This window comes from Ranitomeya imitator, chromosome 3 (genome assembly GCF_032444005.1).
Source record: "Ranitomeya imitator isolate aRanImi1 chromosome 3, aRanImi1.pri, whole genome shotgun sequence".
Classification (NCBI taxonomy): domain Eukaryota; kingdom Metazoa; phylum Chordata; class Amphibia; order Anura; family Dendrobatidae; genus Ranitomeya; species Ranitomeya imitator.
Window position 1 is genome coordinate 680836630 of NC_091284.1, and position 27237 is coordinate 680863866.

The following is a 27237-nucleotide window of genomic DNA, read 5'->3' on the forward strand; positions in this document are numbered from 1 at the left end:
TGAAGAATCAATAACGAGTGGAACACAATTGTGAAGTTGAACGAAATTTATTGCTTATTTAAATTTTTTGTGAAAATTCAAAAACTGAAAAGTGGGGCGTGCAATATTATTCGGCCCCTTTAACTTAATACTTTGTTGCGCCACCTTTTGATGCGATTACAGCTGCAAGTCGCTTGGGGTATGTCTCTAACAGTTTTGTACATCGAGAGACTGAAATTCTTGCCCATTCTTCCTTGGCAAACAGCTCGAGCTCAGTGAGGTTTGATGGAGATCGTTTGTGAACAGCAGTTTTCAGCTCTTTCCACAGATTCTCGATTGGATTGAGGTCTGGACTTTGACTTGGCCATTCTAACACATGGATACATTTATTTGTGAAACATTCCATTGTAGATTTTGCTTTATGTTTGGGATCATTGTCTTGTTGGAAGACAAATCTCCGTCCCAGTCTCAGGTCTTTTGCAGACTCCAATAGGTTTTCTTCAAGAATGGTCCTGTGTTTAGCTCCATCCATCTTCGCATCAATTTTAACCACCTTCCCTGTCCCTGCTGAAGAAAAGCAGGCCCACACCATGATGCTGCCACCACCATGTTTGACAGTGGGGATGGTGTGTTCAGGGTTATAAGCTGTGTTGCCTTTACGCCAAACATATCGTTTGGCTTTGTTGCCAAAAAGTTCGATTATGGTTTCATCTGACCAGAGCACCTTCTTCCACATGTTTGGTGTGTCTCCCGGGTGGCTTGTGCAAACTATAAACAACACTTTTTATGGATATCTTTGAGAAATGGCTTTCTTCTTGGCACTCTTCCATAGAGGCCAGATTTGTGTAGTGTCCTATGGACAGACTGTCCCACCTTAACTGTAGATCTCTGCAGTTCATCCAGAGTGATCATGGGCCTCTTGGCTGCATCTCTGATCAGTCTTCTCCTTGTTTGAGATGAAAGTTTAGAGGGACGGCCGGGTCTTGATAGATTTGCAGTGGTATGACACTCCTTCCATTTCCATATGATCACTTGCACAGTGCTCCTTGGGGTGTTTAAAGTTTTGGAAATTATTTTGTATCCAAATCCGGCTTTAAACTTCTCCACAACAGTATCACGGACCTGCCTGTTGTGTTCCTTGGTCTCATGATGCTCTCTGTGCTTCAAACAGAACCCTGAGACTATCACAGAGCAGGTGCATTTATACGGAGACCTGATCACACACAGGTGGATTATATTTATCATCATTAGGCAACATTGGATCATTCAGAGATCGACAATGAACTTCTGGAGTGAGTTTGCTGCACTGAAAGTAAAGGGGCCGAATAATATTGCAAGCCCCACTAGTGATGAGCGAATATACTCGTTACTCGAGATTTCTCGAGCATGCTCGGGGGTCCTCCGAGTATTTTTTAGTGCTCGGAGCACTAAAAAAATACTCGGTGTACCCCTGAGCATGCTCGAGAAATCTCGAGTAACGAGTATATTCGCTCATCATTATGCCCCACTTTTCAATTTTTGAATTTCCGCAAAAATTTAAAATAACCAATAAATTTCGTTCAACTTAACAATTGTGTTCCACTTGTTGATTCTTCACCAAAAATGTACATTTGGTATCTTTATGTTTGAAGCATGATATGTGGGAAAAAGTTGAAAAGTTCCAGGGGGCCGAATACTTTCGCAATGCACTGTATGTGACATATAACTCTATATTAACACCTGCATCTTGCGTATGCTTTTGTCTGCATACTTGTTCTAATTGTTATATGCAAGGGGGGCTGTCATCTACCGCCCCACAGGGCCAGCCACCACCTTCTTTGACCACTTCACCACCTGGCTACTTAATTTCCTTTCTGCGGACATCCCCACTATCATCATGGGTGACTTCAACATCCCCATTGACACTTCCCTCTCAGCTGCTACTAAACTTCTATCTCTCACTTCCTCCTTTGGCCTCACTCAATGGTCTTCTGCAGCCACTCACAAAGATGGTCACACACTGGACCTCATCTTCACCCGCCTCTGCTCTCTATCTAACCTCTCTAACTCACCTCTTCCACTCTCTGACCACAACCTTCTCACATTCTCATCTCTCTCCACTCCATGTCTACAATCCCCACCCCACAAACTTTCACACCCTCGCAGAAATCTTAAACATCTTGACCTACATTCATTCTCTGAATCCCTCCTCCCTCTCACAGACATAAGTTCCATACACAATGTGGATGACGCTGCCGCTCTATATAACTCCACAATAGCTGAAGCTTTGGAATCCACTGCCCCACTTACACATACCAAAGCTCGCAAAATCAACAGACAGCCCTGGCACACCAGCCTGACCAAAGAACTGAGGCAAGCTTCCAGGGCTGCTGAGCGGAGATGGAAAAGATCCCACTCCAACGAGCACTTCATCGCATTCAAACAGTCCCTCACTACTTTCAAGACCACACTCGCCACAGCTAAAAAAACCTACTTCTCATCTCTCATATCCTCTCTGTCTCACAACCCTAAACAGTTATTCAACACCTTCAATTCTCTCCTCCGTCCCCCAGCACCTCCTCCCTCCCCACTTATCTCCGCTGAAGACTTTGCCTCATTTTCCAAGCTGAAGATTGATAGCATCAGAGACAGTTTTGGTCAACAACCCCCAGAGCCCTTCCTTCCGACTTCCCAGCCCTCCACCTCCAAAACCAACTTCTCCACCATTACAGAAGATCAACTCAACACTCTACTCTCAAGATCGCATCTCACCACCTGTGCACTTGACCCGCTCCCATCCCACACCTCACCAGTCTTCATCCCAACCCTAACCCATCTCTTCAACCTATAACTAACAACTGGTGTTTTCCCCTCAAGCTTTAAACATGCCTCCATCGCACCTATCCTCAAAAAGCCCTCTCTTGACCCATCCTCTGTATCTAGCTATCGCCCTATATCACTTCTCCCTTATGCCTCCAAACTACTGGAACAACACGTTTACCTTGAACTATCCGCCCATCTCTCTTCTTGCTCCCTCTTTGACTGCTTACAATCTGGCTTCCGGTCACACCATTCCACTGAAACTGCCCTAACTAAGGTCACCACTGACCTCTTAACCGCCAAGAGCAAGCGACACTACTCTGTCCTCCTCCTCCTGGACCTGTCGGCTGCCTTTGACACAGTGGACCATTCCCTATTATTACAGACCCTCTCATCCCTTGGCATCACAGACTTGGCCCTATCCTGGATCTCATCATACCTAATAGACCGGACATTCAGCGTCTCCCACTCACACACCACCTCCTCACCTCGCCCCCTATCTGTCGGAGTCCCACAAGGTTCAGTCCTTGGGCCCCTGCTCTTCTCCATCTACACCTTTGGCCTGGGACAGCTCATATAATCTCATGGCTTTCAGTATCACCTCTATGCCGATGACACAGATCTACATTTCTGGACCAGATATCACCTCCCTACTAACCAGAATCCCTCAATGTCTGTCCACTATTTCATCCTTCTTCTCCGCTAGATTTCTGAAACTTAACATGGACAAAACAGAATTCATCATCTTTCCCCCATCTCACGCGACCCCCCCAACAAACCTATCCATTACAGTAAATGGCTGCCCACTCTCCCCAGTCCCACAAGCTCGCTGCCTCAGGGTAATCCTTGACGCTGATCTCTCCTTCAAACCACATATCCAAGCCCTTTCCACTTCCTGCTGACTTCAACTCAAAAATATTTCACGAATCTGTTCATTCCTCAACCATGAATCTGCAAAAACCCTAGTCCATGCCCTCATCATCTCTTGCCTTGACGACTGCAACCTCCTGCTCTGTGGCCTCCCCTCTAACACTCTCGCACCCCTCCGATCTATTCTAAACTCTGCTGCCCGACTAATCCACCTGTCTGTCATTGCCCAGAGACTCCACTACAAAACCCTAACCATGATGTACAAAGCCATCCACAACCTGTCTCCTCCATACATCTGTGACCTCGTCTACCGGTACTTTCCTGCACACAACCTCCGATCCTCACAAGATCTCCTTCTCTTCTCCCCTCTTATCTCCTCTTCCCACAATCGTATACAAGATTTCTCTCGCGTATCACCCCTACTCTGGAACCCTCTACCACAACACATCAGACTCTCGCCTACCATCGAAACCTTCAAAAAGAACCTGAAGACCCACCTCTTCCGACAAGCCTACAACCTGCATCGACCAAACCGCTGCATGACCAGCTCTATCCTCACCTACTGTATTCTCACCCATCCCTTGTAGATTGTGAGCCTTCGCGGGCAGGGTCCTCACTCCTCCTGTACCAGTTATGACTTGTATTGTTTAAAATGATTGTACTTGTTTTTATTACGTATACCCCTCCTCACATGTAAAGCGCCATGGAATAAATGGCGCTATAACAATAAATAAAATAATAATAATAATAATAATAATAATAATATGCAATTTTTAAAAATATTTGTTTCAGAAAAAATTACTGTATATACTCGAGTATAAGCAGAGATTCCCCCTCTTGGCTTATACTCGAGTCATACCCAGGGATCGGCAGGGGAGGGGGAGCTGTCTAATTATACTCACCTGCTCATGGCGCGGTCCCTGCAGGTCCCTGGCTTCCCGGCTCTCCAGCTTCTTCCTGTACTGAGCCGTCACATGGTACCGCTCATTACAGTAATGAATATGCGGCTCCACCTCCCATAGGGGTAGAGCCTCATATTCATTACTGTAATGAGCGGTAACGGTGACCGCTCAGTACAGGAAGAAGCTGCCGGTGCCGGGGAAGCAGGGACCTGCAGGGACCGCACCAGGAGCAGGTGAGTATAACGGGGAGGGGGAGCGGTGCGTTGCACGATATTCACCTGCTCCTCGTTCTGGGCGCCGCTGCGTCTTCTGCAGTGATGCTCAGGTCAGAGGGCGCGGTGACGTGGTTAGTGTGCGCCCTCTGCCTGAAAGTCAGTGCAGAAGACGCTGAAGGTGGAGCGGCGCCGGAACGTGGAGCAGGTGTATATTGAAAGTGCCGAGGGTCTGAGCGACGGAGAGGTGAGTATGTGATTTTTTTTCATTGCAGCAACAGCAAATGGGGCAAGTGTCTGTATGGAGCACCTCATGGGGCCATAATCAACGTTTGTGCAGTACTATATGGGGCAAGTGTGTTGCAGCACTATATGGGGCAAGTGTCTGTATAGGGCCATAATCAACGTTTGTGCAACACTATATGGGGCAAGTGTGTGTGGGGCCATAATCAACGTTTGTGCAGCATTGTATGGGGCAAATGTCTGTATGGAGTATCTTATGGGGCCATAATCAACGTTTGTGGAGCATTGTATAGGGAAAGTGTCTGTATGGAGCATCTTATGGGGCCATTATTAACCTTTATGCAGGATTATATGGGGCATATTTTAATATGGAGCATCTTATGTGTCCTCCGTAGTACACACTTGTGTTCCGGGACATAGTGCGCCGGTGCATGCGCTCTAATGCTTTTCCCGCAGTTGGGCAAAGCATACTGCGCGTGCGCAAGGCAAGATTGCCTTGCGCAGGTGTGTACTACGGAGGACAGAGAATGAACTTCAATCCAATATTGCGGCCAGCGTGCGGGTAAGGAAAGGGTGAATCAAACACCTGAAAACTCCGCCCATATGACCGAAAACCGGTCCCGCCAAATTCAGGTGACAGGTTCCCTTTAACCTACAACCTAATCCCAAACCAGGGATTCAAGCTTCAGGAGGCTAATTTGCATATTCCAGGTGCCTTCTGGGAGAAGCGAAGTCTCCCTAAGCTAGAAGATCGTTGGGTACAGCCGGGACCAGCTGCTTCGAAAGCATCACCAAACCAGGGATTCAAGCTTCAGGAGGCTAATTTGCATATTCCAGGTGCCTTCTGGGAGAAGCGAAGTCTCCCTAAGCTAGAAGATCGTTGGGTACAGCCGGGACCAGCTGCTTCGAAAGCATCACCAAACCGCGCGCCTTACGGCGCGCAAATTTTTGCCTGTAGGACATTATTGCAAGAGAGCTTGGCTGAGTAGATTACACAAGAAGGAAAACACACAGCAAGTCAGCAGGATCTAGGAGCAACATGGCAGATGTGACAACCTACATGGTGAGCTGCAGCATGTGCTACATGTTCACAGATCGACCAGAAGAAGAATCCAATTTCACCTGTCAGAAGTGTAGACTAGTGGCCCTTTTAGAAGAAAAGGTGCGGGGTCTGGAAGAAAGAATAGCAACTTTGAAACTCATCAAAGAGAATGAAGACTTTCTAGACAGAACAGAAGCATCTCTACTGGTCACAGAAGGTGCAAAAAGTGTCAGAGAACCTCCAAAAGCAGATGAGTGGAAGCATGTGACCAAAAGAAGCAAGAAGACCATGGAGAAATCACCAACCACACAACTGAAGAACCGATATCAAATCTTTGTAGAGGATGAAGATGGCACACCTAAGGATGAAGCAATACCAGCAAGCAAAAAAGAAAAGGGCACACAGCAACAAGTGACAGCAAAAAGTACAGCCAAGAAGCAACGAAGAGTGGTGGTGGTGGGAGACTCACTACTGAGAGGCACAGAAGCAGCCATCTGCAGACCGGACATAACTGCAAGAGAAGTATGCTGCCTTCCAGGTGCGATGATCAAGGATGTGACCGATAGGATACCAAAGCTCTTCAGCTCCAAGGACGTCCACCCATTTCTTCTGATACATGTTGGCACCAATGACACGGCAAGGAAGGACCTACCGACAATCTGCAAGGACTTTGAAGAGTTGGGGAAGAAAGTAAAGGAACTGGATGCACAGGTAGTTTTTTCTTCTATCCTTCCAGTAGACGGGCATGGCACCAGGAGATGGAACAGGATCCTTGATGCAAACAACTGGCTAAGACGATGGTGCAGACAACAAGGATTCGGATTCCTGGACCACGGTGTGAATTACTGGTATGATGGACTCCTCGCCAGAGACGGACTACACCTCAACAAACCTGGGAAACACACATTCGCCAGAAGACTCGCTACACTCATCAGGAGGGCGTTAAACTAGAAGAAGAGGGGACGGGAAGAAAAACATTAGACTCGAACAAAGACGACCCAGGAAAACATACTCAGAAGGGAGGTAAGAACATTTCTAAAACAATCCACAGTGAGGAGATTGGAACAAAACAAAATCCTCTAAACTGCATGCTCGCAAACGCCAGAAGCCTGACAAACAAGATGGAAGAACTAGAAGCAGAAATATCTACAGGTAACTTTGACATAGTGGGAATAACCGAGACATGGTTAGATGAAAGCTATGACTGGGCAGTTAACTTACAGGGTTACAGTCTGTTTAGAAAGGATCGTAAAAATCGGAGAGGAGGAGGGGTTTGTCTCTATGTAAAGTCTTGTCTAAAGTCCACTTTAAGGGAGGATATTAGCGAAGGGAATGAGGATGTCGAGTCCATATGGGTTGAAATTCATGGAGGGAAAAATGGTAACAAAATTCTCATTGGGGTCTGTTACAAACCCCCAAATATAACAGAAAGCATGGAAAGTCTACTTCTAAAGCAGATAGATGAAGCTGCAACCCATAATGAGGTCCTGGTTATGGGGGACTTTAACTACCCGGATATTAACTGGGAAACAGAAACCTGTGAAACCCATAAAGGCAACAGGTTTCTGCTAATAACCAAGAAAAATTATCTTTCACAATTGGTGCAGAATCCAACCAGAGGAGCAGCACTTTTAGACCTAATACTATCTAATAGACCTGACAGAATAACAAATCTGCAGGTGGTTGGGCATTTAGGAAATAGCGACCACAATATTGTGCAGTTTCACCTGTCTTTCACTAGGGGGACTTGTCAGGGAGTCACAAAAACATTGAACTTTAGGAAGGCAAAGTTTGAACAGCTTAGAGATGCCCTTAATCTGGTAGACTGGGACAATATCCTCAGAAATGAGAATACAGATAATAAATGGGAAATGTTTAAGAACATCCTAAATAGGCAGTGTAAGCGGTTTATACCTTGTGGGAATAAAAGGACTAGAAATAGGAAAAACCCAATGTGGCTAAACAAAGAAGTAAGACAGGCAATTAACAGTAAAAAGAAAGCATTTGCACTACTAAAGCAGGATAGCACCATTGAAGCTCTAAAAAACTATAGGGAGAAAAATACTTTATCTAAAAAACTAATTAAAGCTGCCAAAAAGGAAACAGAGAAGCACACTGCTAAGGAGAGTAAAACTAATCCCAAACTGTTCTTCAACTATATCAATAGTAAAAGAATAAAAACTGAAAATGTAGGCCCCTTAAAAAATAGAGAGGAAAGAATGGTTGTAGATGACGAGGAAAAAGCTAACATATTAAACACCTTCTTCTCCACGGTATTCACGGTGGAAAATGAAATGCTAGGTGAAATCCCAAGAAACAATGAAAACCCTATACTAAGGGTCACCAATCTAACCCAAGAAGAGGTGCGAAACCGGCTAAATAAGATTAAAATAGATAAATCTCCGGGTCCGGATGGCATACACCCACGAGTACTAAGAGAACTAAGTAATGTAATAGATAAACCATTATTTCTTATTTTTAGTGACTCTATAGCGACAGGGTCTGTTCCGCAGGACTGGCGCATAGCAAATGTGGTGCCAATATTCAAAAAGGGCTCTAAAAGTGAACCTGGAAATTATAGGCCAGTAAGTCTAACCTCTATTGTTGGTAAAATATTTGAAGGGTTTCTGAGGGATGTTATTCTGGATTATCTCAATGAGAATAACTGTTTAACTCCATATCAGCATGGGTTTATGAGAAATCGCTCCTGTCAAACCAATCTAATCAGTTTTTATGAAGAGGTAAGCTATAGGCTGGACCACGGTGAGGCATTGGACGTGGTATATCTCGATTTTTCCAAAGCGTTTGATACCGTGCCGCACAAGAGGTTGGTACACAAAATGAGAATGCTTGGTCTGGGGGAAAATGTGTGTAAATGGGTTAGTAACTGGCTTAGTGATAGAAAGCAGAGGGTGGTTATAAATGGTATAGTCTCTAACTGGGTCGCTGTGACCAGTGGGGTACCGCAGGGGTCAGTATTGGGACCTGTTCTCTTCAACATATTCATTAATGATCTGGTAGAAGGTTTACACAGTAAAATATCGATATTTGCAGATGATACAAAACTATGTAAAGCAGTTAATACAAGAGAAGATAGTATTCTGCTACAGATGGATCTGGATAAGTTGGAAACTTGGGCTGAAAGGTGGCAGATGAGGTTTAACAATGATAAATGTAAGGTTATACACATGGGAAGAGGGAATCAATATCACCATTACACACTGAACGGGAAACCACTGGGTAAATCTGACAGGGAGAAGGACTTGGGGATCCTAGTTAATGATAAACTTACCTGGAGCAGCCAGTGCCAGGCAGCAGCTGCCAAGGCAAACAGGATCATGGGGTGCATTAAAAGAGGTCTGGATACACATGATGAGAGCATTATACTGCCTCTGTACAAATCCCTAGTTAGACCGCACATGGAGTACTGTGTCCAGTTTTGGGCACCGGTGCTCAGGAAGGATATAATGGAACTAGAGAGAGTACAAAGGAGGGCAACAAAATTAATAAAGGGGATGGGAGAACTACAATACCCAGATAGATTAGCGAAATTAGGATTATTTAGTCTAGAAAAAAGACGACTGAGGGGCGATCTAATAACCATGTATAAGTATATAAGGGGACAATACAAATATCTCGCTGAGGATCTGTTTATACCAAGGAAGGTGACGGGCACAAGGGGGCATTCTTTGCGTCTGGAGAAGAGAAGGTTTTTCCACCAACATAGAAGAGGATTCTTTACTGTTAGGGCAGTGAGAATCTGGAATTGCTTGCCTGAGGAGGTGGTGATGGCGAACTCAGTCGAGGGGTTCAAGAGAGGCCTGGATGTCTTCCTGGAGCAGAACAATATTGTATCATACAATTATTAGGTTCTGTAGAAGGACGTAGATCTGGGTATTTATTATGATGGAATATAGGCTGAACTGGATGGACAAATGTCTTTTTTCGGCCTTACTAACTATGTTACTATGTTACTATGTTACTGATGTCTCAATTAATTTTACTTCTATTGGTATCTATTTTTACTTTTGACATTTATCGGTAGCTGCGGCATTTCCCACCCTAGGCTTATATTTGAGTCATTAAGTTTTCCCAGTTTTTTGTGGCAAAATTAGGGGGGGTCAGCTTATACTCGAGTAAATACGGTACTACTTTTTGGATGGATTAGTTACTCCATTTTTTCTGGTGTATGAAATGAGTAAAAAATGTTGTTGCATATAAAAGAAAGAAAAACATAATACAAATATGCACCATATCAATGTGCCCCAAAGTCATATAAATTATCATACAAAGTGCTATAAATTGAGGGGAAAAGTAGCAGCACTCCATCAACGTGCAAACAGAAAAATGGAATACGTAACTGGTTTAAGCTACTGTCTGTATATACAAGTACGTCTCACTAAATTAGAATATCATCAAAAAGTTAATTTATTTCAGTTCTTCAATACAAAAAGTGAAACTCATATATGCCGCCCTCCTACTTGCTTCATAGCTCCCCGGCATCGCACTCCAGCGCATGTGTACTTATCTGCCCTGTTGGGTCATTCCAAGTGGACCAGTTTTAAAAATCGTCCCCACTCGACCTTCTCCGATTTTGCTGAAAATTTACAAGGATGTACATGTATGTTTGAAAAGAGGTTCTGTAAATTTTTAGGGCCAGATCTCAAATACATTGGGCACTGTTGACCTTTCACTGGAGGTTCCACCAAGCCTGCGGCTTCAGCTAAGTGGATTTTGCAAACTTTGGCACATAGTCATTAGAGTTCTATACTGGCTATGATGCTGAAATTTGGCATACTAGCTCAACTTTTGGTGCTAAATGCGATAAAATTATTACCGCCTATGACAAAACAATATTTCGGCCGCAATTTTGTGTCAAAGTAGCTTGAAAAACGCGTTGCATAAAATTTATGCCGAACTTTGCCCATATATAACTCAAGACCAAAAACCAATAGTAACTGGTGCTTTGCCCTGTACACCAAACATGTACATGACTTTGCACTGCTGCAATATCACGGTCAAAGCATATGTATTTGTGGAAATATTCACACTCACATATGATGAAAAACTTAAAAAACCCGAATTTTACCTATTTTTAGGTCAAATTTCTCAAAAAGGGTACCCCTAAAATATATTAATTCTGATATTAGAAAGAGCACATTTTTCTCTACAAGGATCAGTTTGTTTTTTTGGAGTCTCTCAGTTTAAGAAATGAAAAATGCCACTGAACATGGTGTTATTTATTAATACGCAATGAATGGTAAATGCACTATTCAAACCCTTGCGTTGGTCCATGGTGGTTATACCACAACCAATTCCCTAAGAATTGGTATTATAATCCTATTAAGAATTGTAATAATGCTGTCTTTTGAGAATTGGCAGCCCCATTGCCTAGGAGCCATGGCTGATAGCCGTGCAAGGCGAGCCTCGGGTGGTCTCTTTATCGCAGGTTCCGAAGCCTGAGGGTGGGTGTCTTTGCCTAGGATCCCAAGCCTAATATTGGGTATCTTTTGTTGGTTCCCAAGCCATAATGTTCAGTCTAAGTGGTCTGGAATTGTTGCTGAATTTGCAACATAATCGGTTCAGTGAAGCTGTATTGTTGGCCCATTGCTGTTGCAGCTGGTGCTGGAATTATTGCAATGATTGACTGCTCGGGAATCCAGCATGTATCATTTCTCACAGGCCAGTGAAAGAAGCTAGCTGGTCCATGAGGATGCATAAAATTTATTAATGCATCATGCTCGTCGACTGAAATTTCAGAAATATTTCCAATCCACCAGTTCCTATCGTAAATGCAGGCAATGTATTGCCCTGGCTGGAGGTTTGCAATTGGCACAAAAGGCATTTCTGATCTGACAGATCTATCTACATGGGCAATGAAAGATGATGGGTAATTTGACACCCTTGAAATGCGAATCTTTTTGTCATCAATTGGCACAAACTGGTGATTTTCTCTTGTTCCAGCAATTGTATGTCCATCTTTGAACCTTTCCTCTTGAACTACCCGTGCCGATGATACCCATTGTCAGGATTAAAGGCCTAAAAACAAAACCGCTTATGTACTGTCCGTTCATATATTTGTATATAAATAATAAAAAAAGTTGTAATTTTTCAAGCAGTCAAGTTTTAATAAGCTATATTGGTATTGAAGTCCACCTGCTTCCTTAGTAACACTGGTCACTCTTCTCTGCACCCGCTCAAGTTCATCTATGTCCACTGGAGACTAAAACTGCACACAATATTCTAAGGGTATGTTCACACGTTCAGGATTTCCATCCTTTTTTTTTCAGGACAGTTTTTTTAAAAAACTGCAGCTCTTGGCAGAAAACGCAGGTCCTTTTTTTGTCCTTTTTTGATGCGTTTTTGATGCGTTTTTTGATGCGTTTTTTGATGCGTTTTTTTATCCTTTTTTTACTGTGTGTTTCCTAGGAAGCTTTTTAGGGCTAAAATGGCTGAAAATACCCTAACCCTACCCCTAACCCTAACCCTACCCCTACCCCTACCCCTAACCCTACCCCTAACCCTACCCCTAACCCTACCCCTAACCCTAACCCTACCCCTAACCCTACCCCTAACCCTAACCCTAACCCTAACCCTAACCCTACCCCTACCCCTAACCCTACCCCTAACCCTACCCCTAACCCTAACCCTATTCTAACCTTAGTGAAAAAAAAAAAAAAAATTCTTAATTTTTTTATTGTCCCTACCAATGGGGGTGACAAAGTGGGGGGGTGTCATTTACTATTTTTTTATTTTGATCACTGAGATAGGTTATATCTCAGTGATCAAAATGCACTTTGGAGCGAATCTGCCGGCCGGCAGATTCGGCGGGCGCACTGCGCATGCGCCCGCCATTTTGCAAGATGGCGGCGCCCAGGGAGAAGACGGCCGGACGGACACCGGGACGCCGGGTAAGTATAAGGGGGGGAGATTAGGGCACGGGGGGGGGGCATCGGAGCACTGGGGGGGGGCATCGGAGCACGGGGGGGGGGCATCGGAGCACGGGGGGCGGGATCGGAGCACGGGGGGGCAGCCACACTCCGCCCACGCACTTCCGCCCGCTCCCCCGCACTTCCTGCTGCAGCGGTTCTGCACATCAAATCGCAGTAAAACCCGCAGATATATTTTTGATCTGCGGGTTTTACTGCGATTTTGACCTCACAATGGAGGTCTATGGGTGCAGAACCGCTGCGGTTCAGGAAGAAGAATTGACATGCTCCTTCTTTTTTCCGGGAGCTATTCAGCGCGGCTTTTTTTTTACAATTTCCGGACCATGTGCACAGTGTGTCCTGTTTTCCATAGGGTACAGTGTACTGTACCCTGCATGGAAAACAGCTGCGGAACCGCAGCGGCAAAACCGCCGCGGTTCCGCGGTAAAAAACGCACTGTGTGAACATGGCCTAAGTGTGCCTAACTGGTGATTTGCATACAGGCAAACTTTCTTCTTGTCATCAGAACCTATAATGCTGTCTTGACAATGGAACCTAAAGTTGAGTTTACAGTTTAACAACATCACCAAGTATTTTTCAGTGCAAGTTTTACATAGGGTTCCACTGTTTGGTACATAATATTATATTTTTTCTTCTGCTCAAGTGCACAACTTTACATTTATCTGCATCAAACTTAATTTGACATTTCCCTAGACACTGTGTTATTTAAAAAAAAAAAAAAAAGGGCCACTCCATTGGCTACTGGTTTACGTAGCGGTCTATGACCATAGTAAATTTAGGATCTTACAATAAAATAATCACTACAACCCAAGTATTAAGTTTTCATATCACTTTCATTCATTTGCTCAAGATCGACTCCTCTGACTGAATATGTCTACTACTTTACAATGCCAAGGAACGTTATCAGATATAACTTGTCTGCTTACTTTGACCATTGGACACATAGTCCAAAGGTCCATAGTCTCATTGCTCGTACAGGGAGACTATGGAAGCAGAGAGAAGGTGGTTTTATCTGGGACAAGGAGGGTAGAACCTGGCTTTGTCAGCAGAATACTCGTGCTGACGGCTTAAAATATACTGGTATACATGCTTTTGTTTGGAGTATGATCAATAAATGTACAATGTCTTTTTTACTAGTGATCAATGTATACCGTAAAGCACATTCATCATGTGATTGTTTTTTTAAAGTGCCTTTTCTTTTTTTGTCTTGTATTATTTGTAGACAGATTTTTCACAAAATTCTTAAGAATGGCTCATGAAAGTTGGTGAATTTTGTGCAAACGCAAAAAAAGCTTTAGCTTTGTCTTTTGCTTTTTTTGAGGCATTTCAAATTGGAAAGCTTCAAAATCCTTTAAAATGTGGCACATTGGTATTCAACTGTGCACAGAAAAACTGGACACATTTTATATTAAATCATCTAAATAACCATAATCGCAACCATAAGGCCAAAACAAAAGAAACAGAATGAAACTAAGCAATTTCACTTAAAAAAGGTGCAAATTTAAAAAAAAATGCATAAAGCAGAAAGAAAGAAGTCACTATTAAAACAATTATAACTCCAGCAGGGAACAGGCCAGAAGTTTTTAGACTCCAAACTAACGCCATTTATGTAAAGTCCCTGCAATGTTGACGAAGCCCATATCTAATATATAATTGCCTAGAATACTACTTCCTGCAATTTGTGCCAACTTCCGTGGCTTTGTCCGGAGCTAATGTCCGGAGCTAATGTCCGGAGCTAATGTCCGGAGATAAGTGACGTCAACAGTGTCCAGTGTCTGATTGGTTGCCGCCTGCTGCGAGCGACCAATCAGAAACGTGCCGTACTGTGACACACTCCGCCCGCCATTTTGGTGTGATTTTTGAATTTTTACCTCACAGCAAGTTTCTACTGCGTGGAGGCGGGCCCAGTGACGTTGCTCTTCAAGCTCCTGCCGAATTTCAAGTATATATGGATTCTAGACTCCCGATTCTTTAGAATCGGGCTGCCATCTAGTCTTTATAATAAAAGTCCATGCCTTTGTTCTAACAGAAATTCATTGGTGGATTTTCATGCAAATGAGCTGCAAGTGTAGGGGGCATGAAATACATATACAGCTCTCTGGCCTCTCTCCCTGCCCACCACCAGCCCATCAGTGACTGGCAGGTCACTCTTCTCTGCTCCCCCGTGTGAAATCTTGTGAAAGGTTCATTCCCAGGAGTGGCGCGTTTTCAGTAACATCCTGATGACGTTCAATAGGCGAACTATCATTATTACGCCCATGCACTGCCCTGGGAATCCCCACTTGCACAAGACCTCAGGGGAGGGAGCAGGTGAGAGAGAAGAGTGACCTGTCCGTAACGGATAGGAGGCCGGTAGTAGGCAGGTGAAAAGGCTGTAGAGCTGAGGGTGCAGCTGCATTTGCGGTTTGCTTGCTTGAAAATTATCTTCTGGATTTATATAAAAACAGTGGCACAATCTTATAAAATCAGTGATATGCACGTCACCAACATTACATGGACTTTACATAGATGACATTAGTTTAGGTGTAAAAACCAGCTGACAGGTTCCATTTGAAGCAATGATGAATGAGGGCATCTATTCACTGGTTGACTCCATACAGGACCTATGTTTATGAAGCAGCTATATAAGGTTCACAAGTTGCATTTTTTTCTGCTTTTTAATGCAAATTTTAAGCTGTATTTTACAGTACCAGCAAAGTCTGAGATTTCAGAAAACTCATGCACACACATTGATTTTATTTTCCTGACTGATTTGGAAAACTGCGTTTTTGAAAACTGCAGCATGTTACTTCTTTCAGTGTTTTGTTTTTCAGCCATAATAAACAATGGATACATGTAAAACCACTGCAAAAACTAAGATATCAGTTTTTGCTGCTTTTTGGGGAAAAGGAAGTTAAATCACGCTTTTTTTGGTCCACTAAACTTTGTCAACATGCACACAAGAGACAACAAAAACTCAGCACTAAAAATACAGCAAAACCTGCTTTTATGTAAGCAGATTCTTTACTGCCAAGAGAGCAGGTTTTGCCTGAGGAAAAAAATGCAGCAAAAACGTAACATGTGAACATAGCCTAACAAGAAAGTGGACGCACACAGCCACAATATGTATCCCCTTCTACACTGCATTTATCTTTCTGTAAACGGGTGGTGAGCAGAAATGAGCGAATCTGATCGGGTCGGGGATTATTCGGCAAGCTATAGCGCTTGCCGAATAAGCTGCAGAGGAAACCCGGATTAGTGGATCGATCTAGCTGATCAGCAAAGAAACTGCATGTGTCGCGGCTGTTTGACAGTCATGACACATGCATAGAGAGCCTGTTTGTTGGGGTCTCCATGCATGTGTCGTGACTGACACACAGCTGCGAAGCCGAACAGCTGATCAGCCGGAGCGATCCAGGACGCCGGTTTCCCTCTGCAGCCTATTCGGTAAGCGCTAAAGCTTAGTAACTCTTGAACAGCTACTACTTCACAAAAATAAACCAGGTATCTCCAGTTTTGTAGTTAGACTAGACCTGTTCATTAGATTGTGCACTGGACATAAAAATCATCATTTCTAAAATCCTAGAGTATATTCACCCTACAAGGCCAAGCTGCATTTTATTTCCAGACTGTCAGGATTCTCCAAAAACTGGTGTCATTTTCCCATGTGTCCTATAATATGTGATTGAGTCCACCATGAGAATGTATCCTTGGACTATAAATACATATGCAATTTTTTCCTTTATATTTACCGTTCCATCTTAATCCACTTTTTGGCTTTGGCTCAAAACTACACACAGTACTGCCACTGGGCATGGTACCCGGACTACAAGAGTGACTACAGCCTAAGGCCGGTTTCACACGTCAGTGTCTCCGGTACGTGAGGTGACAGTTTCCTCACGTACCGGAGACACTGACACACGTAGACACATAAAAATCAATGCATCTGTGCAGATGTCATTGATTTTTTGCGGACCGTGTCTCCGTGTGCCAAACACGGAGACATGTCAGTGTTCGCGGGAGCGCACGTATTACACGGACCCATTAAAGTCAATGGGTCTGTGTAAAACACATACCGCACACGGACGTTGTCCGTGTGCAGTCCGTGCGCCGTGCAGAAGACAGCGCTACAGTAAGCGCTGTCCCCCCCACTGGTGCTGAAGCCCCTGATTCATATCTTCCCTGCAGCAGCGTTTGCTGCAGAGAAGATATGAATAATAGTGTTTAAAATAAAGATCTATGTGCCCCCCCCCCCCCCCCCCGCTGTTCTGAAAATACTCACCCAGCTCCCTCGTTGGCTGTCGCTGCTTCCTGTTCTGGCCGCATCTTCTCCTGTGTGCGGTCACGTGGGGCCGCTCATTTACAGTAATGAATATGCGGCTCCACCTCCCATAGGGGTGGAGCCGCATATTCATTACTGTAATCGGCAGCTCCACGTGACCGCACACAGGAGAAGATGCAGCCAGAACAGGAAGCAGCGACAGCCAACGAGGGAGCTGGGTGAGTATTTTCAGAACAGCAGGGGGGGGGGGGGGCGCACAGGGGGTGGGAGGGCTGGGGGCACATAGATCTTTATTTTAAACACTATTATTCATATCTTCTCTGCAGCAAACAGCAGGGAAGATATGAATCGGGGCTTCAGCACCAGATGCTGGTACGTGTGGTACCCAGTGGGCACACGGGCGGCACACGTGTGCCGCACGTGTGCCACACTGATGTGCCACAGAAACGTAGGGCCACACGGACACGGATAATTCCGGTACCGATTTTTTCCGGTACCGGAATTATCTGGACGTGTGAAACCGGCCTAAATGTGCTTCAGTAACGGTTCATGACACTAACAACCAGGAATCACACAACAAAATGCTAATTTAGTCTTAATTGTAAATTTCATTTAAATCAATTATTTATTGGCAGTACATCCCCTCATGTAGGAAGGTAGGTGCTAGCTACAAAAATGTAAAGTGTATAACAGAAGGGGGAACAAATGGTTTCAAAATCATTCATACAAACCCCACCTCACAATTGTAGATACTTGCAGTAAGCTTGCTTGAGTCCCATGGCTCAATACTGCACAACTCATTAGGCTAGGGCTACTCATCATAACATTGAATTATGACTTCCTATCATGTCACGTTGCTATCCACGACTACGATGTTGGAAGTCACATGTTGCAAGTCCCAATGTTTTTGCTTTTTGTTTTTCTGTCGTTAGTCGCAAATCGTACGTGACATACTTGCCATAGACTTCAATGCAAATCACATGCAATATGCAAATTATTTGCATCTTGGCAGTTTTATTTACAGAAAAATCACAGCTCCAAAATAGTCCCAGACAAAATACATACATGTTTTTGTTGCGTGACTTTTCTGAGAATCGCTGTCACATCTCGCCGTGTAGCCCTAGCCTTCTAAAGAACCTCCTTAAATGTGTCAGAGATCCAAGGCGGAAAGTGTGTTTCTCCTATAGTTCAGAATGTGGGTAATGCTATGTTCACATTAATACAGTCCTCTCCACGGAGCACTACATCACCGAAAATACTGCATGCCAACAAGTTAAATACCTTGTAAAAATCCATATGCTCCACTGATTCTGCCTCTCTTTTTCGTTTTGCACTGTGTCATGCCATTGCAGAGAAGTTCATATTTCTTGTTTTTGGAGCACAGTATGTGAAATCTCTGTCTGCAGAGTTTTTTCTGGGGGCATGCTGTCACCCCTCTCTTCTAGATGCTGACAATCACAGTTCACCTATTATTATTATTATTATTATTATTATTATTATTCACCAGATGGTCTAGCATTTTCAGATGCTTCCAAGCTGTGTTTGGCAACTTCTGGTAAGGAAGGGAAAAAAAGGCCAGCAGCTGGTCTGCAAGCAGAGATTTCACATACTGCTCTCTAAAATAAAAAAAAAAACATGAATATCTCTCCAATAGAATGACTAGACGAAAAACAGATAAAAGTGGCAAAATGAGAGGAACTCATTTATTTTTTTCTTGGCATTTAACTAAGTTTCTCTGGGCAAGCAAAAGTGACAGGTCTACCTTTAATGAATGGCTTTGGCTGGCTCTGTTGGAGCTCCAGTCCAGTACAGTTTTTTGGGGGGATTATGACAGAAACACTGATGTAGTGTTTGGCAGACAACAATGTATTAATGTGAACCTAGCCTAAGGCTCATTCATTAGGCCTAACTTCTATGCAGTTACAATATTTCTTTATTAGGAAGGGAAGGGAACACTTACTTTTCTTCCCTGATGCAGATTTAAAAAAAAAATCAGTGTTAAATAATCTATGAAGCAATTGAAATTCTAATTGAAATCAATGGAAGGCGAAATATGCAGAGAATGCGTGAGAAATTCAGTGCGGAATACAAGTCAAAATCCTCGTGAACAAAACATAACACTTAAATAACTAAATATTATTTTTTACTGAATCAAGATGATATCTCAATTGTTAGAAGTGAAGACTATTATATGAAAAAAACTGAAATCTGTGAGTGTACTGTGAGCACTAATGATGAAATCCTCATTACAAAGTGAAGGCATAACACTGAGACAAGCGCTGCCGCATTCCACTATTCTATTACAGACGGCCTGGGATACTGGCACAAGGTTATGATCCTGATATGTCGCTTGGGCAACGATGAATGCCAGCATCCTTGAAAAGGGCAGAAAGGAAGCAACATAAAGGAAGAGCAAGTTCATTTTACCAGCTACAAGTCTAAAGAAGAGAACTGCAACGTTCTAATGTACCAGATTTCAATTCCAAACAAATGTTAAGATCTCTATTGAAGCATTTTAGTTTATATCCTGATGTGTTTAAAGGGAATCTGTCACAAAAAAACCCTAATAATCTGCAGATATGGACTTAATGTGTATGTTAATAGCATTGTTAACCTGCCCGGCGCCGGAACTTAGCTGATCGCTGCAGAGAGAAAATGAACTTTATACCTCCTGGCATTTGGGTTTCAGTCATGGGGGCGGTGCCGATGCAGGTTCAGTCACCACTCTGAGTATACAGAGCCGCGGCTGTAACCGTGCCCCCGGCACTGGCTGACACTAGCTCTGCATTGGGGCCGGGTGTCAGACAAGGCCAGGATTAGGGATACAAATGGAAAGAGAAGTGTCCTGAGAGCTCCTGTGTATGTCTTATGAAGACTTGCAGGTATAAACAGGTTGCGGTATATCTGCTTATGAATAATTACAGAATACATTCCTGTCTTGTTGGCAAGTAATCCCTCAGGGACTGTTCAGCAGTACTTTGTAGTTTTGTCAGTGTCCACCGATAACTGATCCTCTCTCATTTTCACGGGCATCCTAAAACATTTCAGGTGTCCAGAACATCTATAATAGTAGATATTTTCACAATGGCTGCAAAATGCGAGACCGAGAATAAAATACATGTGATAGCTACGCACAGTTCATGATGCTTCTCTGAACACATTACTTAAACCAATTTTCTTAAAAGCGTCTGCAGAATTGCACCGTTTCCCTGACATCTCACATGCTGAGGGAAAGGGAGTCCTCCGCTTTGACTGACATTTCAGCCTGGAAGAATGGACAGGCACCGGCCCACACTGCGTGCTCTCCGATACTATTAAGGTATGTTTCCACGTTCAGGAAACGCTGCGTTTTTGACGCTGCATTGAGCCGCAGCATCAAAAACGCAGCGTCCAGATGTTACAGCATAGTGGAGGGGATTTCATGAAATCCTGTCTCCAATATGCATTAAAAGACGCATGCGGCAGACCCGCGGAAACGGACATGCGGCGCGTCTTTTAAGAATGCAGCATGTCCTTGCATTGCAGGAACAAAGCAAGGACAGCGCAGGTGACCTGCCAGTGACCTCAGGTGCAGATTTGGTCAGGATTTTACCTGCATAAAATCCTGACCAAATCCTGAACGTGGAAACATACCCTTATATGAAGCAGTTTTGCTTCTGCAGCATTGGTGGATAGCAGGGACATTGAATCTGAGCCATCTGCACAGTGCCAGCGCAGCACTTGCAAGCTCTATTGGAAAGAGTTTTGCACTACTTACTTAGGAAACCAGCCTCCACTTATACACTGCAGAGGTAACCTAGGCAATGAGGAATAAACAAAAATACATAATAATGTTCTTTAATAAGGAGAGGAATTTTAATAAGTGAATTACTTAATAGCAATTTGACTCAGATAATGATGAGAGTAACCCTACCAGAGTTTGCACAATCTTTTCCAGCTTCAAGGCAAACACAGCATTTTATACTTTAGACAATGGACGCTACAGTTTCTGAATTTACAGACATTGCAAACCTTGTGCATGCCCCAGACAGTGGCTCACCAACATCATTTTCTCTGCCCAAAGACATTGCACAATTTGTGAAGAACCCTCTGAAGGAGTTTGTGCACCTCCTGGAACCTGTAAGGCCAGTCTCACACGTCCGGAAAAATCGGTACCGGAATTATCCGTGTCCGTGTGCTTACGTTGAACATCAGTGTGGCACACGTGCAGCAGCCGTGTGCCGACTGAGGACCACACGGACCATGCAGGAGGCAGCGCTAGAGTTAAGCGCTGTCCCCTGCATGCGGTGCTGAAGCCGGTATTCATCCCTTCTTCCCAGCAGCGTTCGCTGGAAAGAAGGAATGAATAATCTTTTATTTATTTATTTATTTTTGTTTTTAAAATAAAGTTGCCGGTAATCTGCCCCCTCCCACTGGCATTACAATACTTACCCAGCTCCCTCGGCGCTTATATCCTCTCAGCGTCGCTACTTGTCCTGTATGAGCGGTCACGGGGTGCCGCTTATTACAGTAATGAATATGCGGCTCCACCCCTATGGGAGGTGGAGCCGCATATTCATCACTGTAATGTGCGGCACCACGTGACCGCTCATACAGGACAAGCAGCGACGCTGAGAGGATGTAAGCGCCGAGGGAGCTGGGTAAGTATTTTAATGCCAGCGGGGGGGCGCACAGGGGGTGGGAGGGGGCAGATTACCGGCAACTTTATTTTAAAAACAAAAATAAATTTAAAAAAAAGATTATTCATCCTTCTTTCCAGCAAACGCTGCTGGAGAGAAGAAATGAATGGGGCTTCAGCACCACACGTGGGGGGGACAGCGCTTACAGTAGCGCTGTCTCCTGCACGGCACACGGACTGCACACGGACAACATCCGTGTGCGGTACGTGTTTTACACGGACCCACTGACTTTAATGGGTCCGTGTGATCCGTGCGCTCCCAAGAACACCGACATGTCTCCGTGTTTTCCAAACGGACACACGGTCTGTGAAAACACGCTGACATGTGCAGAGACACATTGATTTTAATGTATCTACGTGAGTCAGTGTCTCCGGTACGTGAGGAAACTGTCACCTCACGTACCGGAGCCACTGACGTGTGAAACCGGCCTAAGATAGAGCTAGTGGAAACTGCTGACAAGTCCACATCTTCACCACCGGCCACTGAAATCAATGGGCTACCATGGAATACGAGGTGGCACGAGGTCTTCCAGAATTAGTGCCCCCCTAGCTATTGGTGCACAGTGTGCACTAGTCAAAATTGTCTGTATCTACTAATTTAGGTTTTCTGCATCTTTTTGGTGACTGGTTTCATCCCATACATTGTAGAAAGAACTGAAATTTCTGTAATTACACGTGTAGATGCAATATTTAAAATTATTTGCTTATCTAACACAGCATAACTGTAGATTCGCCACACTCAAATGCTCGCAAAAAGCCAGCATCACGTGCATTTATCCTAGAGCAAAAGGCAAAATCCCTTTACCTGTAAGTTGTGTGCCCACAATGAGTATTTGGTGAGTTTTGATGTTGAAGCATTTCTGCACCAACTTGGTTATACATATTAGACTATATGAGGTTACTTTCATCTTTTTCACTGGGTTTTTAAGCACATTTATTTTACAAGTTTTTTTTTTCTCTCTTTTTTGGTATATCTTGTTTTAAATGAAACCGCTTTGTTTTTACTTGGTTTTGATAAAACTTTATTGATAGTCATTTGCAGATTACACGCGGGTGTTTTTTTTTTTTTTACTTTTAGCTCATCTCATTGAAATCTGCAAATAATATGCATATTTACTGCAACTGACATTTTGCGGATTTCAAAAATGCACCACAGGTCAACTTACGCTGCGTAAAAAAGAAACAAAAACAGTGTCCACGAAATCTGTATAAATCCCATCCGCTTTTCTAGAACGTTAGGATTAGTGATGAGGGAGTGCGCTGGGATATGGTGTTCTCTGAGTATCTCGGGCGTGCTCCAGTAATATGTTCGTGTGCTCGCGGCTGCACGTTTTGCGGCTGTTCGGCCGCGAATCATGCAGCCACAGGGACTAGTACATATTACTGGAGCACGCCCGAGATATTCGGAGAACACGATATCCGAGGATGTTCGCTCATCACTAGTTAAGAAGCAATGCTTTCTGCGCAGAGAAGACAGGCAGCAATACTTATCGTGTGAATTTAAAGGGGTTGTCCAATCAGAAGCATCGCCCTGTGTAAATGTGATCTGCGGACTGCTCCGGTCCCACTCCTTGTACCCCCAGGAGGCAGCTGCCATTTTCCAGGGGTGACTGTTGTGACGATACTACACATGATTAGAAGAGTTTGTGACACAACAGTCCTGAAAATCCAAACCTCATGCAATTCTAACGATTGCATGCCAACCTTAGACAGCGCCCGCCATAGGTCACTGGCATACTGTACTGTCATAATGGACAGGGCTGCGGCATCAGCAAGCCTGCACAGGCGGGAAGTGCTGACACTTGTAGTTCCAGAACTCAGAGCTGCTGCCTTGTAATCTTCCTGACCCTGCATAGAAACCCATGGCTCACACATGCAGGTCAGGACAACATGCAGCTCCATTCCCAACCATTAGCCACTGGTCACCAGTAGCTCCATTAAGCAGATGTTTGCAATGATTAGATTAACTATTGCTCTGCCAGACCCCAGCAGCAGCCGCCCCTCTGTGCAGCTTTTAGGCCAAACGCCCCATGAGAGCACAGGCTGCATGGCGCTTACCTGTGTGCACCCCGGGCTGCTCCTCCTCACCGGGCACTGTCGTCGTGTCTTCTCCTTTGCTCTTCTGTCACACAGGATGTGGCCACAAAAACAAAAGATAAAAAAGCCCAGAACAGGGTAAAAGACACCCAGGGGGCGGCGAATAAAAGTAATAATATGTCGCCCAGATGAAGTCTCTGCCAGGAAGTGAAACTTCACCAGTGTAACTAACAATAATGGTTACATGTTACTGAGGGGGAAGATTAAAGCAGGTTTAGTCAGAAAGCTGGAGAGCCTCCAGAGAGCAGCTCACACCCTCTGTGAGGAGGCCTCTCCCCTGACAAACACATCTGTGAGGTGACTGACATAGCAGAGCTGGAGGAATCCCTGCCTACTGTACATGAGCTTTGTACTGTGCAGGAGGAGCAGCCATAGCCCCCACTGCTGCTGATGATGATGACGCCATAATGCTGGGGAATCCTCTCAGACATTGCTGCTGCTGCGGCTTTTCTTGCCGCCTTCTTCTCACTCCATGTAGTAAATCATGGCGGGGTCGGTGAATTCCCTGCTGATACACAGCTGGAGGGGCTGATTATTCCAGAATAAACATTTACCTCACGTATGGATAGTCCATTATGATACATGATGGTGGCCGGCCCCGTTCTCCTGCTAGGTGGCCTCAGCCATACTGTACATATCTGTGCACTCGACGTCTTTTTCTGGTGGCCAAAAATGTCAATTTGTCAAGCCAGAGACGCTTTGGGAATAACTCCGTTTTCCCTTTGGTTTTGTAACCCTGAAGCGGCTTTTTTGTAGCGTTTGCTCAGCATTTGCTCAACGTTTTTGACCTCTGTTTTTTCTTTAACGCTTTTTGCAGCATCTTTTTTTACTGACGTTTTCCAATTTAAGAAAAAAAAAAAATAATAATAATAAATGAATAAACTCCTTGTGGTTTTTGAAGCAAAAATGTTCAGAAAGACCCCAAGGCATCTTTTAACCCCTTCATGACCCAGCCTATTTTGACCTTAAAGACCTTGCCGTTTTTTGCAATTCTGACCAGTGTCCCTTCATGAGGTAATAACTCAGGAACGCTTCAATGGATCCTAGCGGTTCTGAGATTGTTTTTTCGTGACATATTGGGCTTCATGTTAGTGGTAAATTTAGGTCAATAAATTCTGTGTTTATTTGTGATAAAAACGGAAATTTGGCGAAAATTTTGAAAATTTCGCAATTTTCACATTTTGAATTTTTATTCTGTTAAACCAGAGAGTTATGTGACACAAAATAGTTAATAAATAACATTTCCCACACGTCTACTTTACATCAGCACAATTTTGGAAACCAAATTTCTTTTTGCTAGGAAGTTATAAGGGTTAAAATTTGACCAGCGATTTCTCATTTTTACAATGAAATTTACAAAACCATTTTTTTTAGGGACCACCTCACATTTGAAGTCAGTTTGAGGGGTCTATATGGCTGAAAATACCCAAAAGTGACACCATTCTAAAAACTGCACCCCTCAAGGTGCACAAAACCACATTCAAGAAGTTTATTAACCCTTCAGGTGCTTCACAGCAGCAGAAGCAACATGGAAGGAAAAAATGAACATTTAACTTTTTAGTCACAAAAATGATTTTTCAGCAACAATTTTTTTATTTTCCCAATGGTAAAAGGAGAAACTGAACCACGTACGTTGTTGTCCAATTTGTCCTGAGTACGCTGATACCTCATATGTGGGGGTAAACCACTGTTTGGGCGCACGGCAGGGCTTGGAAGGAAAGGAGCGCCATTTGACTTTTTGAATGAAAAATTGGCTGCACTCTTTAGCGGACACCATGTCACATTTGGAGAGCCCCCGTGTGCCTAAAAATTGGAGCTCCCCCACAAGTGACCCCATTTTGGAAACTAGACGCCCCAATGAACTTATCTAGATGCATAGTGAGCCCTTTAAACCCCCAGGTGCTTCACAAATTGATCCGTAAAAATGAAAAAGTACTTTTTTTTCACAAAAAAATTCTTTTAGCCTCAATTTTTTCATTTTCACATGGACAACAGGATAAAATGGATCCTAAAATTTGTTTGGCAATTTCTCCTGAGTACACCGATACTTCACATGTGGGGGTAAACCACTGTTTGGGCACATGGTAAGGCTCGGAAGGGAAGGAGCGCCATTTGACTTTTTGAATGAAAAATTATCTCAATCGTTAGCGGACACCATGTCGCGTTTGGAGAGACCCTGTGTGCTTAAACATTGGAGCTCCCCCACAAGTGACCCCATTTTGGAAACTGGACCCCCCAAGGAACTTATCTAGATGCCTAGTGAGCACTTTAAACCCTCAAGTGCTTCACAAATTGATCCGTAAAAATGAAACAGTACTTTTTTTTCACAAAAAATTTATTTTCGCCTCAATTTTTTCATTTTCACATGGGCAATAGGATAAAATGGATCCTAAAATTTGTTGAGCAATTTCTCCCGAGTACGCCGATACCTCATATGTGGGGGTAAACCACTGTTTGGGCACACGGCAGGGCTCGGAAGGGAAGGCGCGCCTTTTAACTTTTTGAATGGAAAATTAGCTCCAATTGTTAGCGGACACCATGTCGCATTTGGAGAGCCCCTGTGTGCCTATGCAATGGAGCTCCCCCACAAGTGACCCCATTTTGGAAACTAGACCCCCCAAGGAACTTATCTAGATGCATACTGAGCACTTTAAACCCCCAGGTGCTTCACAGAAGTTTATAATGCAGAGCCATGAAAATAAAAAATAATTTTTCTTTTCTCAAAAATGATTTTTTAGCCTGGAATTTCCTATTTTGCCAATGGTAATAGGAGAAATTGGACCACAAATGTTGTTGTCCAGTTTGTCCTGAGTATGCAGATACCCCATATGTGGGGGTAAACCACTGTTTGGGCGCACGGCAGGGCTCAGAAGGGAAGGCACGCCATTTGGCTTTTTAAATGGAAAATTATCTCCAATCATTAGCGGACACCATGTCGCGTTTGGAGAGCCCCTGTGTGCCTAAACATTGGAGATCCCCCACAAATTACCCCATTTTGGAAACTAGACCCCCAAAGGAACTAATCTAGATGTGTAGTGAGCACTTTGAACCCTCAAGTGCTTCACAGAAGTTTATAACGCAGAGCCATGAAAATAAAAAAAAAAAATTATTTTCTCAAAAATGAATTTTAGCCCGCAATTTTTTATTTTCCCAAGGGTAACAGGAGAAATTTGACCCCAAAAGTTGTTGTCCAGTTTCTCCTGA

At 43.8% G+C, this 27237-nt stretch overlaps 1 protein-coding gene across 2 annotated transcripts in view; it reads right to left on the reverse strand.

The window, feature by feature from the left end:
• DGKA (diacylglycerol kinase alpha) overlaps positions 1-24710 on the reverse strand; it is a 348225-nt gene extending 323515 nt beyond the window's left edge. Inside the window, exon 1 of one of the 2 annotated variants that reach the window (XM_069758422.1) lies at positions 23995-24710. The gene's annotated coding sequence lies outside the window, so the exon portion shown is untranslated. The remainder of the gene's footprint in view (positions 1-23994) is intronic. The other variant, XM_069758425.1, reaches the window with a different exon arrangement.
• Positions 24711-27237: the final 2527 nt, after the last annotated feature.